The 13,595-nt window shown below is 46.7% G+C and overlaps 1 protein-coding gene across 4 annotated transcripts in view; it reads right to left on the bottom strand.

Moving 5' to 3' along the window:
• LOC138755633 (cyclic nucleotide-gated channel beta-3-like) overlaps positions 1 to 13,595 on the bottom strand; it is a 142,569-nt gene that overhangs the window by 78,342 nt on the left and 50,632 nt on the right. The gene's annotated exons all lie outside the window — the stretch shown is intronic.

The raw sequence follows: 13,595 nt of genomic DNA, 5'->3' as shown, positions 1-13,595 counted from the left end.
GTCCTGCAGGTTAATCTTACCCTATGATTTGGTAATGTTCTCACAATAATCTTATTCTCTTTTGAAAATTGCTGTAGAATAAACATTCACTATTCTGTCCTCTATAGTAATGAAATCGTTAATCAAAAAAAAACTTCATCTTTGGCTCTTCTGCTAATTACTTTGGGCCTATATTCTCCGATTTCTGATCCTTTAGACAGTGGAATTAGTTTTGTCGTCATTTTCTCTAACAAAAACATTTTGAATCTTTCTATCAAATTACTGGATAATAAATCTAACTTCCTTTACCACACAACATAACTGAAATCCCTAATACCTGGCTCTTAGTAAATTCTCATGAATCATATTCCATACTCTACAAATGGTTAATAACCTTAAATGGCAATTCCCAGAAATGCTTGGTTCAGCTGTTTTATAAGGGTTTAGCATGACATGCTTGCTCTTGTATTCATTGCTTCTCTTTATAAATCTAATATTCTGTACACCTTTTTAATTCCCTTCTCAATTTGTCCTGTCAATTTCAAATAGAACATAGAAATCTGGATCTCTTTGGCCCACAGTGTTGTGCCAGCCAACCTAATAGCCTACTCTAACAATGACCTAGAATTTCCCTGCTACATAACTCTCCGTTTTTTTAATCACTTCCATCTACTTAAGAGTCTCTTAAAAGATTTGATTGTACCTGCATTCACCAGCAAAGTATTTCATACATCCATCTATCTCTGTGCAAAACCTACCCGTTACATCACGCCTGTCCTTCCATGCCCCTTAAAATTATGCCCCCTTGTGTTAGCCATTTCAGTCCTGGGTAAAAGCCTTTCGCCATCCACATGATCAATGCCTTTCCTTATCTTATACACCTTCATCAAGATGATACTCATCCTCCATCGCTCCAAGGAGAAAAGACCAAGCTCAATCAACCTGACCTCATAAGGCATGCTCTCCAATCCAGGCCGCATGCTTATAAAACTTCTCTGTATTCTCTCTATAACATTCACAACCTTGCTGTAGTGAAGTTACCAGAACCGTACACAAATTTCAATTGAACCGATCCTTCATCTTTATAAAAAATCCAATTTTTACATGTATTGCTGGAACAGATGAAATATCTGATCGAGTTACTTTTATTATTGGGATGGTTGGGATGGGAATAGATCATTTTTTGATGCTCTCTTCTGAACGTTCACTCTAGATGAAGCATCAGAACAGACGAAGAGTTGCTGGAGAAACTTAGTAGGTCAGACAGAAAGGTGATTTGTATTTCACCCATGTCAACGCACGCACAATAGTCTGAATAGTATCATGAGGCTTTCAGGCAGATAAGCTTCATAACAAATTCTACCATGTGGTCACTGCCCTGGACCAGGCCACCGCCAGACACATCCTGCACCTTGTTCAGTACCCACCCACTGAGGACAAGTACGAGACCATCAAGCGAGTGCTTACTGGGTCCCTCGGACTATCCAGACACCAGTATGCCGCTCGGATGCTGCACCTTGATGCCCTGGGGGACAGGTCCCCGAAGGAACTGATGGACGAGATGCTCATGCTCACCCTGCCCACTCTTTGAGTGCATCTTCCTCGAACATATGCCCAGGGACATCCGGCCGCTGCTGGTCCAGGAGAGCTTCACCGACCTGAGGAAGGTCGCCAAGAGCTATGGCTCGCACGATTCTCGGAAGGCTCAGTGGTCCAGCAGGTCACGAGGCACGGGCACGATCACGCCAAGCCCACCCCTAGCACTGCAGTAGAGCACCCAGCCCCTGCAGGGGGCCCCAAGAGCATAACCAATGCCACAGCATCTACTTTAGGCCTCTGCTTCTACCACCAGCACTGGGGAGCCAAGGCTCAGAAGTGTCGTCAGCCTGCTCGTTCCAGGGAAACGACCAGGCTGGCTGCTGTTAATGGCTGTGGCGGCTGGCCAAGGACACAGCCTTCTCTACCTGTGGGACTCAGTCAGCGGCCGGCAGTTCCTCATTGACACTGGAGCCCAGATCAGCATCACCCCGGTTGCAGCCATCGAATCCATGAACCAACCTCGTGGACCTACCCTCTGTATGGCCAATGCAATGGCAATCCGGACGTATGGAGTCGAGACAGTCCACTTCCAGATCGGCCAATGGAATCTCGCGTGGAGGTTCACCGTTTCGTCCCACCCGACTGGCATCCTAGGTGCAGACTTCCTCCTCGCACACAGGCTTCTGGTGAACATTCGAGGTAGGCACCTGGTGGATGCCCGTACCTTCCAAGCTGTTCGCCTCGACGCCTCCCACTCAGAGCAACCGCAGATGGTAACAATCAGCACAACCAGAGACGAGTTCCAGCAGATCCTGGACGAGTTCCCGACACTCCTCAAGGCACAGTTCTCCACTGCCTCGCCGCGCCGCGCCACGGGGTGTTCCACCACATCCCCACTCAGGGCCCACCGGTTCATGCCAAGGCACGCTGACTCCCGCCTGAAAAGCTCCAGGTAGCGAAGGAGGAGTTTTTGCACCTGGAGCTGGGGATCATTTGGCGGTCCGACAGCCTGTGGGCCTCACTGCTACACCTGGTCCCGAAAGCCTTCGCAGCTGACGTCCCTGCGGAGACTATCGACGGCTCAACAAGGCAACTGTTCCTGACTGTTACCCCATCCCTCACATCCAGGATTTTATGGCCAACCTGCATGGTGTGAGGGTCTTCTCCAAAGTTGACCTGGTGTATGTATATCACCAAATCCTGGTGCACCCTGAGGACATACCCAAGACGGCGATCATCACCCCCTTGGCTTGTTTGAACTCCTGCACATGCCGTTAGGGCTCAAGAACACCACTCAGACCTTCCAGCACCTCATGGACTCTGTGGACAGGGACTTGGATTTCATCTTTATTTATTTGGACGACATCCTCGTCGCCAGCAAGGACAGGGTGCAACACAAGGCCCACCTATGTGCCCTTTTCTCCCGGCTGGCCGACTTCAGCCTTACCATCAACCCGGCCAAGTGCCAGTTCGGGAAAGAGTCCATGCAGTTCCTGGGCCATACCATCATGGCAGAAGAAGCCACACCCGCCACTGCGAAGGTCGCCGCTATCAGGGAGTTCCCATGCCCGGACAGCCTCAAGGGGCTGCAGGAGTTCGTTTACAACTGCTTCACCCCAGGAGCTGCGTGCATCATGCAGCCGCTGTGCACCCTCATCGCAGCCAAGCACAAGATGCTCACTTGGAACCCAGAAGCCTGCACCGCATCCGAGGCCACCAAGGACACCCTCGCAAAGGCCGCCATGCTGGCCCACCTGCACACCGACCTGCATATGGCACTCTCTGTCGATGCCTCTGCCACACCCGTCGGTGCCATCCTGGAGCAGCAGGTGAAGGGATATTGGAAGCCACTGGCATTCTTCAGCCACCTGCTTTGCTCGCCGGAACGCAAGTATAGTGCCTTCAACCGCGAGTTACTGGGCATGTACCTGGCAGTGCGGCATTTCCGCTATTTTTAGGAGGGGAGGACTTTTACCATTTTCACAGACCACAAACCCCTCACCCAGGTACTTGCAATGGCAAAGGATCCCTGGTCGGCCCGCCAGTCACCTCTCCTTCGGTTTGGAGTTTACCACCGACATTTGGCACAAGGCGGGGAGGGACAATGTGGTTGCCGATGCACTCTCACAACTGGCCATCTGCGCGCTGACGCCCGGCCTCGAGTTCGTCCAGCTTGTCCGGGACCAGGAAGCTGATGAGGAGAATAGGGCCTTCAAGACTGCCATCACCGGCCTGCGGTTCCGAGATCTCCTGACTCCGAGCGGTGAAGGCACCATCCTGTGCGATATCTCCTTGGGCACCCCGCGGCCACTGGTTCCCCAGCAGTGGCGCAGGCAGGTCTTCTGTCACATTCACCATCTTTCACATCCGTCCATCAGGTCCACAGTCTGGATGGTGGCAGAACAGTTTGTATGGCATGGGCTGCGGAAGCAGATCGTGGGCTGGGCAAGAACATGCCCTCATTGCCAGATGTCCAGGTGCACAGGCACACCAGGGCGCCTGTACAGGAGTTCGAGCACGTCCTGGAACAGTTCATCCACTTTCACGTGGATATTGTCAGGCCCTTACCTGTTTCCCGGGGCAAGAGTTACCTGTTTATGATGGTGGACCACACCACTTTCTGGCCTGAGGTGATCCTAATGCCAGACGCCTCCACCGCCTCCTGTTCCCGAGCACTGTTGCATGGTTGGGTCGCCCGGTTCGGCGTCCCGGCTCACCTCACCAGTGATCTGGGTGCCCAGTTCACATCTGCACTCTGGGGACAAATCGGCGACAGGTTGGGGATCCAGCTACACTGCACCACAGCCTACCACCTGCAGGCCAATGGACTGGTTGAACGCCACCTTAAGACGGCGCTCAAGGCCCGCCTCACCGGTTCTGACTGGACGGATGAACTGTCTTGGGTGCTCCTGGGCATCCGCTCCACTCCCAAGGAAGATCTGCAGGCATCATCAGCTGAGCTGGTCTACGGTGCGCTTCTGGCACTACCTGGTGAGTTTGTCAACGCACCTCACAATTCCCAGCGGTCGCCGCATGAACTACTTCCTCACCTCAGGACACAGTTGGACTCCTTCAAACCCCCACCGCCCAGGCATGGCACCCACCTGTCTCATGTTCCTGGCAAACTGCTTTCCACGGAGTACGTTTTTGTTCGGCGGGGCCTGACCACAGCACTTCTGCAGCAACCATTTGAGGGGCTGTACAGGGTTGTACAGCATTCTGGCTTGACGTTCACACTGGATATGGGCAGCAGGTGGGAGCTGTTTACCATGGACAGGCTGAAGCCAGCGCATCTCAATCCCACCAAGCCTGTGGCCGTTACCCAGCCCAAGAAGCGAGGCCGCCTGTCAAAATAGGACATTGGTGCCGGTTCTGGGGGGTGGGGGGGGGCTGTGTGGCGGCTCACCACAATGCAGGCGAACCGGCCCCGCTTGAAAGCCACGCAGCGGGGCAGCCGGCCAAAATGGCAACATCGGGGGTTTCCCTTCCTTCCAGCACGGGGGTCAGAAACCCACGCTGGGGGACCACGTGATGCCTGGGGGATGTCAGCGCCCTCCAGCGCGGTTCTCAGCCAAGTCTGGGCTGGGAGTATAAGTGCAGCCCAGCAGCCTGCAATAAATCAGTCTACTCACCGAGCTCAACCCATCTGGTTGTGTGTGTTATTGCAGGAGCAGTGTAGCCGCCGCTACATAGGTCCTTTATTTCCATAATTCTTCAAAAAGGTTGCCATGCTGAATTATGTGGGCAAAAGTATTTGCTGAAACATACTGAAATGTAATGAAAGGAATGCACCGACTTTCCTGCACAGTCAGAAAAGTACTATAAATATGGTTATCTTTATCAAGGCACTAAGTGGAACATTTTACTTGCAGAAGGTTAAAATTGCATCCATCAATCAAATGAAAGCTGGCATTGCAGATGTTGCTGTTGCCATAAAGGGTTATGCTTTATTGAATGCATCAGTCCCATAATGTCACCAGAAGCAAGGAGCTAAAGACTGGAACATCGAGACTTAGCTAGATCCAACTACGTCTCATATTACTTTACATGAAGGCTTGTCACAACACAGCAGCATGTAGCAATGCTTTTCTATGCACAATATTTTAAAACTACTTTGCAACTATGTACAGCAACATTGTATAAAAAGCTGGAGTCAGTGAAATCAGATGATTGTCACATTTCTCTGCGAATTACTGTAAGCCCATCTGTAAAATTTGCATTTAAACCAAGGAAACAATAAGATCATTCCATTTCTCAGAATGTGCCATTTTTTTGTATTGACAGGTAGAAGAAAGTTTGTATAGATGCACGTGTACAATATACCATATATTTCACCGTACAAGTTGACTGGTGTATGTCAACCCCCTTTTACAGCATCATTTTAAGGGTTTTATGCTGTATCCGGCATATAAGGTTAACCTCAATTTTCTGGCTGTCTGAGGTTCCCCATTGATCAGTGTAATAAGTCGATCCGCCAAAGCTCACGATGCCTGAGATGGACCGTTGACCGGTGTTTTTGTCATCACCATTAGATAGTGTGGATTGATCTTCTGGGCGTTGACAAAAATATGTGAGCTTTAAGTTGAAAGTGATAGAAATGGAAAATCAACTGCACTGCTGCAAGAAAATTTGATTTGCACGAGAAGTTGGTAAGAAATTGGAGGAAGAAAGAAGAAATTTTAACAAAAATACCAAAAAGGCAATGTTCTTTGAGAAAAGGAATCACTCGTTGGTCAGAGTTGGAAAATCATGTTGCAGAATGGGTACATGGACAGAGGCAAGATTGCTACATAGTCACCCGAAATAAAATAAGAACATTTGCACTGCAGTGGGCCAAGTCGCACCCAAATCTTAGTGATAATTTTGAGGCTACAGTAGGCTGATGCAATCATTTCATGAACAGGAAAAATCTGGTATTATGCCAAAAAACAAAAATGGCACAGAAACAAACAAAAGATCTTGATCATAAAGTTGTAAGTTTTCACCAGTTTATTATACGGAACTGGCAGAAACACCAGTTTGCATTGGAAACATGGACGAAACCCCCATGAATTTTGATGTGATGGGCAATAAAACAGTGGAATGGAAAGATGTTAAAACTTTGCAAACCAGAAGTACAGGCCATGAAAGAACCAGGTTTATGGTGGTATTATCTTGGTAATCTTCAAGTGCAAAATTAAACCAAAAATTAAATTTCCTGCAGGTATTTTGTACATTTACATGAAAAAGGATTGATGGATGAAAATGGTCTAAACTATGGATAGACAATGTGTGGACAGGTGGCCAGGCAGATTATGCAGAACTGAGTTTGCTGGTCTGGGATATGTTTCGTAGCCACTTAACTGAGAACACTAAAAGCATTACATAATACTTACATGGTAATTATTCCAGGTGATTTGACATCTGTATCGCAACCTCTCGATGTCTACTTGAAAAAGCCATTGAAAGACCATGTGTGTGAGGAATGGAATACATGGACGTCGAGTGCAGAAAAGTTGTTTACAAAAGGCGGGACAACATATGCTACATCACTTGATATGCTGTTTAACTTCATGCTCAAGGCATGGGACAAATTTAAAGAGACTGTGATAAAATAATTTTAAAAATGCGGTATCTTTTGTGCAATTGATGACACAGAAGATGATTTATTGTGGGACACTAACGATGAAGCTAAACCCACCTCACCATATACAGACTGGGACCTATATGATGACTGTTTAAACAGTGAGAGTATAGATGTGCTTGCTGCCATCTTTGCTTCAGACAATGATAGGGAGAGTGATTTTGAAGGCTTTTAAATGTGGTGTTGTTTTCAATAAAAATCTCAATGAAAATCTGTCGCAGTCAAGTTTTTTTTTGGTGTTTCAGGGTCGACTTATACACCAGATCAGCACAAATTGGATTTTAAGGTTTCAAAAGAATATCTGGCGTATAAGTTGACACCTATTTTTGAGAGATTTTTGGGGTTTCACAACTCAACTTAATACACTGAAATATACGGTAATGCATACAACAGAACCCATATTTATCACATTGAAGTAAAACACAAAAGTCTCCAGACACTGTGATTGAAGTAAAAATACAATGCTGGAGAAACTCAACAGATCAAACAATGTATTTTAGATATTTATAGATAACGATACATATCCAACATTTCTGGTGTGAGCCTTTCATCAAGATATGAACACAATGTTTGGATAATTGCCTTCATTTCGTTCATACATTGATGAAGGACTCAAACTCAAAACATTGGTCATGTTTCTTTATCTTTTCTACACAAAGTATACTGTTTGACCTGCTGAGTTTCTCCAGAATTGTGTTTTTATCACGTTGAACATCATTACTCAGGATACAATAAGCCGTGCGCTACTCGAAAGAAGACACATACACACAAACGTAGTGTAGTCAGGTTAAGCTCTGAGTTTTATTAGGGCTCAGGTCTGGCATTTATACTTGCATTATTCCCGCCATGGCCCCCCTTGGCTGATGTCACAACATGCATAACAATAGCGGGTTTCCTGCGCATGGATAGTTTCCTGCATAACAATGCCCTTCTTCCCCATGCGCTGTCCCTGACTGTTGGCTGTGCAGCAAGGCCAGCACTATTTTGGGGTCATTGGCATTTAAGCTGCCCTTGCTGTTGGGGCCAGTGTTGCTGCGTGGGCTGCTGGCCTTTGGTTGCGCTCGCCACCTGGAGTGCCAACACGATCGCCGCGGTGGCATTCCACCACATGACCCCCCCCTAGAACTGGCGGTATTGTCCATGTTATTGTCCTTGGTGCCCAGAGGCAAAGTTTCTGCAGCCTTCAGTGGCCTGCCTCTTCGGCGGGGTGCAGGTGTCTTGACCAGGTGCGCCGGTCCAGGTGTACCAGCTTCAGCCTGTCTGTGGTGAAGATCTCCATCTTGCCTCTGACCTCCAGCTCAGACGTGGCCCCATTGTTGCGGATGATCTGGAATGGACCCCCTGAAGCGGTGGACGACATGAACCCCTGTGAATGAAAACATACTCACTGTCCTGCAGGTCATTGGGGATGTTAGTCCTTGTGTATCCCTACCTGGAAGGTAGAATCAGGGCCAGGTTGCCGACTCTTTTCCTTAGCCTGTGGAGGAATGCTGCAGAGTCGTCCTGCTGTCCACCTGGGGATGGTATTAATTCTCCCAGATCCAGCAGTGCAGCTCCTCCGTAGACGAGTTCAGACTGTGGGTGGTAAGCTGTTGTGTGATGCAGCTGGCTGGCGAGATTAGACCACAGACTGTAGGTGAACTGGGCCACTCTGTCAGATGTGATATGAGATGGTAACCCAAGCCATGCCGCTCAGAAAGAGAAGAGGGCCCTGGCGCACGTTGTCCTTGCCAGAGACATGCCTTACATCTGTGGTGTATTCTGAGATGTAAGATGAGTGTCATTGCAGGGGGTCTGACCAGGGGTCCAAGATCTTAGTCAAGTCAAATGTCAGGGGCTTGTGATCTGTGAAAGTCATGAAGAACCTACCTTCTAGGAAGTACCTGAAGTGGCAGCTGGCTAAGTACAGCCCCAGCATCTCTCTGTTGTAAGCACTGAACTTCAGTTCTGGAGGCAGCAGATATTTGCTGAAGAAAGCCGGCCACCGCCAACTTCCTTCGATCTGCTGCTCCAGAACTCCGCCGATCGCCATTCCTGAGGCATCCACCGTCAGGGGCATTGGAGTGTCTGACCTGGGACATGCCAGGAGAATGGTGTCCACCAGGGCTTCCTTGTCCCAGGTGATTCCTTCGTCTTGCCTGCCATCCGGGCAAACAAGGGCCAAATGATCCAGGCAGCTGAGGGGACGAACCTGTGATAGAAATTGATCATCCCCAAGAACTCCTGTGGTCCTTTAGTTGTGTTGGGTCTGAGGAACTTCCAGATGGCCTCCACTTTACTGGGTAGCAGTGTGACTCCTTTCCTGGTTATCCTGTGGCCCAGGAGGTCGATTGCCTCCAATCCGAACTAACATTTTGCTGGGTTGATCGTCAGGCCGAACTCGCTCAGTCAGGTGTAGAGGTTGCGGAGATGTGCCATATGCTCCTGTTGGTTCTTGCTCGCCACAAGGTTGTCATCCAGGTACACAAAGGTGCCATCCAGGTCTCGGCCCACTGTGCCCATGAGTTTCTGGAAGATCTGTGCAGCCTTCTTTATCCTGAATGGCATTCGGAGGAATTTGAAGAGACCGAACCGGATGATGATGACAGTCTTGAGGATATCATTGGGGTGTACTGGGATCTAATGATATCCCCGCACAAGGTCCACCTTGGAGAGGATCCTTGCCCCGTGCAGGTTAGACATGAAATCTTGGATGTGTGGCATGGGGCACCGATCCGGTGTTGTGGTCTCATTGAGCTGGCAGTTGTCACTGCATGGTCTCCAGCCCCCAGTTGCTTTGGGTACCATGTGCAGGGGAGAAGCCCATTGGATGTCTGACCACCGTACAATGCCGAGCTCTTCCAGCTTCCTGAATTCCTCCTTCGCTAGCTGGAGCTTCTCCAGAGGAAGGAGTCTTGCCCTTGCATGGAGCAGTGGGCCCCGGGCCAGGATGAGGTGCTTTTCTCCATGTCGGGGCATCACCATGGTGAACTGGGGAGTGAGCCCTGCAGGGAACTCGGCCAGGACCCTTGTGTACTCGTCCAATCTCTGTACGGAGTCCAGGTGGAGTGCTGGGAGACTAGCATCTTTGACGGGGAAGGTTTGAAAAGTTTTGGCGTGGACCAATCTCCTTCCCAACATGCATAACAAAAGCAGGTTTCCTGCTCGCGTGTACTTTCCTACATAACAATGCCCTTCTTCCCCGCTCTCTGTCCCTGTCTATTGGCTGCGCAGAAAGGCCAGCGCCATTTTGGGGTCACTGGCCTTGAAGCTGCCCTTGCCGTTCACCCGCTGGTTTGCTTGTTGCCAGTGACACTGCGCGGGCTGCTGACCTTTGGTTGTGCTCGCCACCCAGAGCGCTGGCTCAATCGCGGCCGTGGCGGGCTGGCTCACCTCATTCTTTCTATTTATATGCTGCTCCTTGAAATCATCTGAAAAATATACTCGATATAGTGGGAAACAGAAAGTTAAAAATGAACAAGGAACTTAAATAATTTATATTAGTAAAAAATATGGTAGGACCAAAAGGGAACAAATACCCTAAACAATCTGGCTAATATCTTGAGTTTAATATAAGCATCTGCAGAGACAGCAAATGTACTTGTTATGAACTTTCAGAATCTTTAGATTCTAACTCATATCCTGTGGTTAGAAAGTAACAAATACAATCCTAGCATTGAGAAAAGAACAGGTCAAAATCAGGGAAACTGCATCTTTAACATTCATTATATTTCCCTACAAGATTGTGGTTGAAACTGAATTAGACGATTCAGAAGCCCAGAGTCATTATTAACTCTGAAATGATTTCTGACCCCGTTGTCACTCCCACTCTACGCACCTTCAATTTCTGTAACATCACTCATATCTTTCCCTAAGGATGGGTCCGATGCTGAGGACCTGGTGCGAATGTTTCATTTTGCTGGATCTGTGGGCTATCCATACATAAGTACAACATTGTGCTTTGTGAAGTTCAGTTACATTTTCAGACAAAAGATTCCTATTTGATTACAGCATGAAAGGCACCAAAATTTGAAGAATATCAGTAAGTTTTCCTTGTCTCATGGCCAACATTCTTGTCTGAACCAAACACCACGAAACATTTTAAATGTCACAATATTTGTTTGTAGAACCTCTACATTACTATAATGACACTTAATAAATAACTACATCAATACAAAACACTTCCAGATGGCCTTCTACTGCCACATGAGTGAAAATTCCCATGTTTTTCCACATTCTAAACATATATGGAATATTTCAGGTACAACATTAATTTCACTGGTAATGTCCATTTAAAACATCAATATTCCACACTGAGTTGCATGGCAGCCAAAATCACAGGTCATAATTAGGTAGCATACTTCATTACTACATTGAATAGCAGAGAATGCTTAGTATTTATATCAGCATGGATTATTTCATTAAGAACAATATGCAATTATGCTAGCTTATATGATTAAAGATACTCCATCCTATTTACACACGGCTGAGTGCCACAAGTGAAAACTCTATTAATGAAAAGCTTTGAAGAATTATTACTGCAATTTGTTAAGCATCCCAGTACTGATCTTGTGGAATTGGCATAATCTGAATAATAGCACTGTCACCTCTGAGTCAGAAAATTAGGTATTCAAATCCCTCTTCCGAGACTTGAACACAAAAATGTGAAGTGACATTTCTCTGCGGTATTGAAAGTCCTTCATTGCTGTAAGAACCATCCTGTGGATGAGACCTGGCATAAGATAGAGAAACAGCAGTAGGATGTGGAAATCCATGTACAAACTCTTACTTTGCGCATTATTTGTTATTGAATATTTCTCAGTCAGTTTGTTTATATTTCTCTCTGTTCTATTTGTATCTGTCCCTGAGCAGTTTTTTTTTGCACTGCTGTTGAATAGAAATTCTGCCTGACCTGCAGGAAAAAGAATCTCAGGGTTATATTATGTGACCCTTAACGTCGAGGTACTCGAGATGGCAGAGGTCGACAGCATCGAGTCCACGCTGCTGAAGATCCAGCTGCGCTGGATGGGTCACGTCTCCAGAATGGAGGACCATCGCCTTCCCAAGATCGTATTATATGGCGAGCTCTCCAATGGCCACCGTGACAGAGGTGCACCAAAGAAAAGGTACAAGGACTGCCTAAAGAAATCTCTTGGTGCCTGCCACATTGACCACCGCCAGTGGGCTGATAACGCCTCAAACCGTGCATCTTGGCGCCTCACAGTTTGGCGGGCAGCAGCCTCCTTTGAAGAAGACCGCAGAGCCCACCTCACTGACAAAAGGCAAAGGAGGAAAAACCCAACACCCAACCCCAACCAACCAATTTTCCCTTGCAACCGCTGCAATCGTGTCTGCCTGTCCCGCATCGGACTGGTCAGCCACAAACGAGCCTGCAGCTGACGTGGACTTTTTTACCCCCTCCATAAATCTTCGTCCGCGAAGCCAAGCCAAAGAAGAAGATATGTACTCTAACAATAAATCTGAACTTTGAACTTGCTTCAGCGTCCAATAAAATCATGACTAATGTGATTTCTGACCTCAATCCCATTTTCTTGTCTGATCCCCTAGAATCCAAAATTCTAGCCATGATAATAGGCTAAATAGGGGTACAAGATTCCAAATTTCACAAATGATAATTGTCACATGGCAAAAATAGAACTCTGCTACATGAAACTTTCTATATTATATCTATATAAACACTCAAATAAAAATGTACTTACTTGGCTTAAAGAGCTTAAGAAGATCTTGATATTGCTGCTGGAAAACTTCCCTTGACATGTTTTAAGATAACAAATCAAACCTGGGAGAATTCCACATCTACATCAGTTGACAAATTGGTCACTTTGAATGAGTAGAAATCATTAGTAGGCTAGCTGTCATGGCAACAATGGCAGAGCTCATTCTCCAACAGCATTGTGAATTCTTAGTACTGTAAGAATTTCCTATTTTTAAGTCCCCAGAGGGGAATTTTGTTCAATATTTTCAAATAACTCAAATAAAAGATAACGATGAAAAAGAGTAATGTACTATAACAGAGAAAATAAAGCAGGAATGATTGTTTCATAAGTGCTGCCATGTAAATGGGAAATAATTACACTTGTATATAAAAATCAGAGCTATTCATGTAAGACTATTATGAAAAATGTAGACTGTTTAAAAATAGTTTAAATTTATGTTAATGTATTTGGACTCAGTAAATGCTCTGCAGGCTTCATTACCTCAGGAGACATGATAAATAGCACTGAGAGCCTATGGACCTCTCATTCTAAATACAAACAGAAAAATCTGCAGTTTTGATGGAAGGTCATTGACCCAAAATATTAGCTCTACTTGATTCTTCATAGGTGTTATCTGTGGAAGCTGTGTCTTCCTTGCATTTTATTTTCACGTTCTCAGCATCTGAGTATTCTGTTTTTAGTTTAATAAATAACACTAAACATTTTAGACACAATCTTCTGACTTCTGACTTGCAGAA

The sequence above is a fragment of the Narcine bancroftii genome, chromosome 2 (assembly GCF_036971445.1).
Source record: "Narcine bancroftii isolate sNarBan1 chromosome 2, sNarBan1.hap1, whole genome shotgun sequence".
Classification (NCBI taxonomy): Eukaryota; Metazoa; Chordata; class Chondrichthyes; order Torpediniformes; family Narcinidae; genus Narcine; species Narcine bancroftii.
The sequence above is the reverse complement of the archived record's forward strand: the minus strand, read 5'-3'. Positions and strand labels throughout refer to the sequence as shown.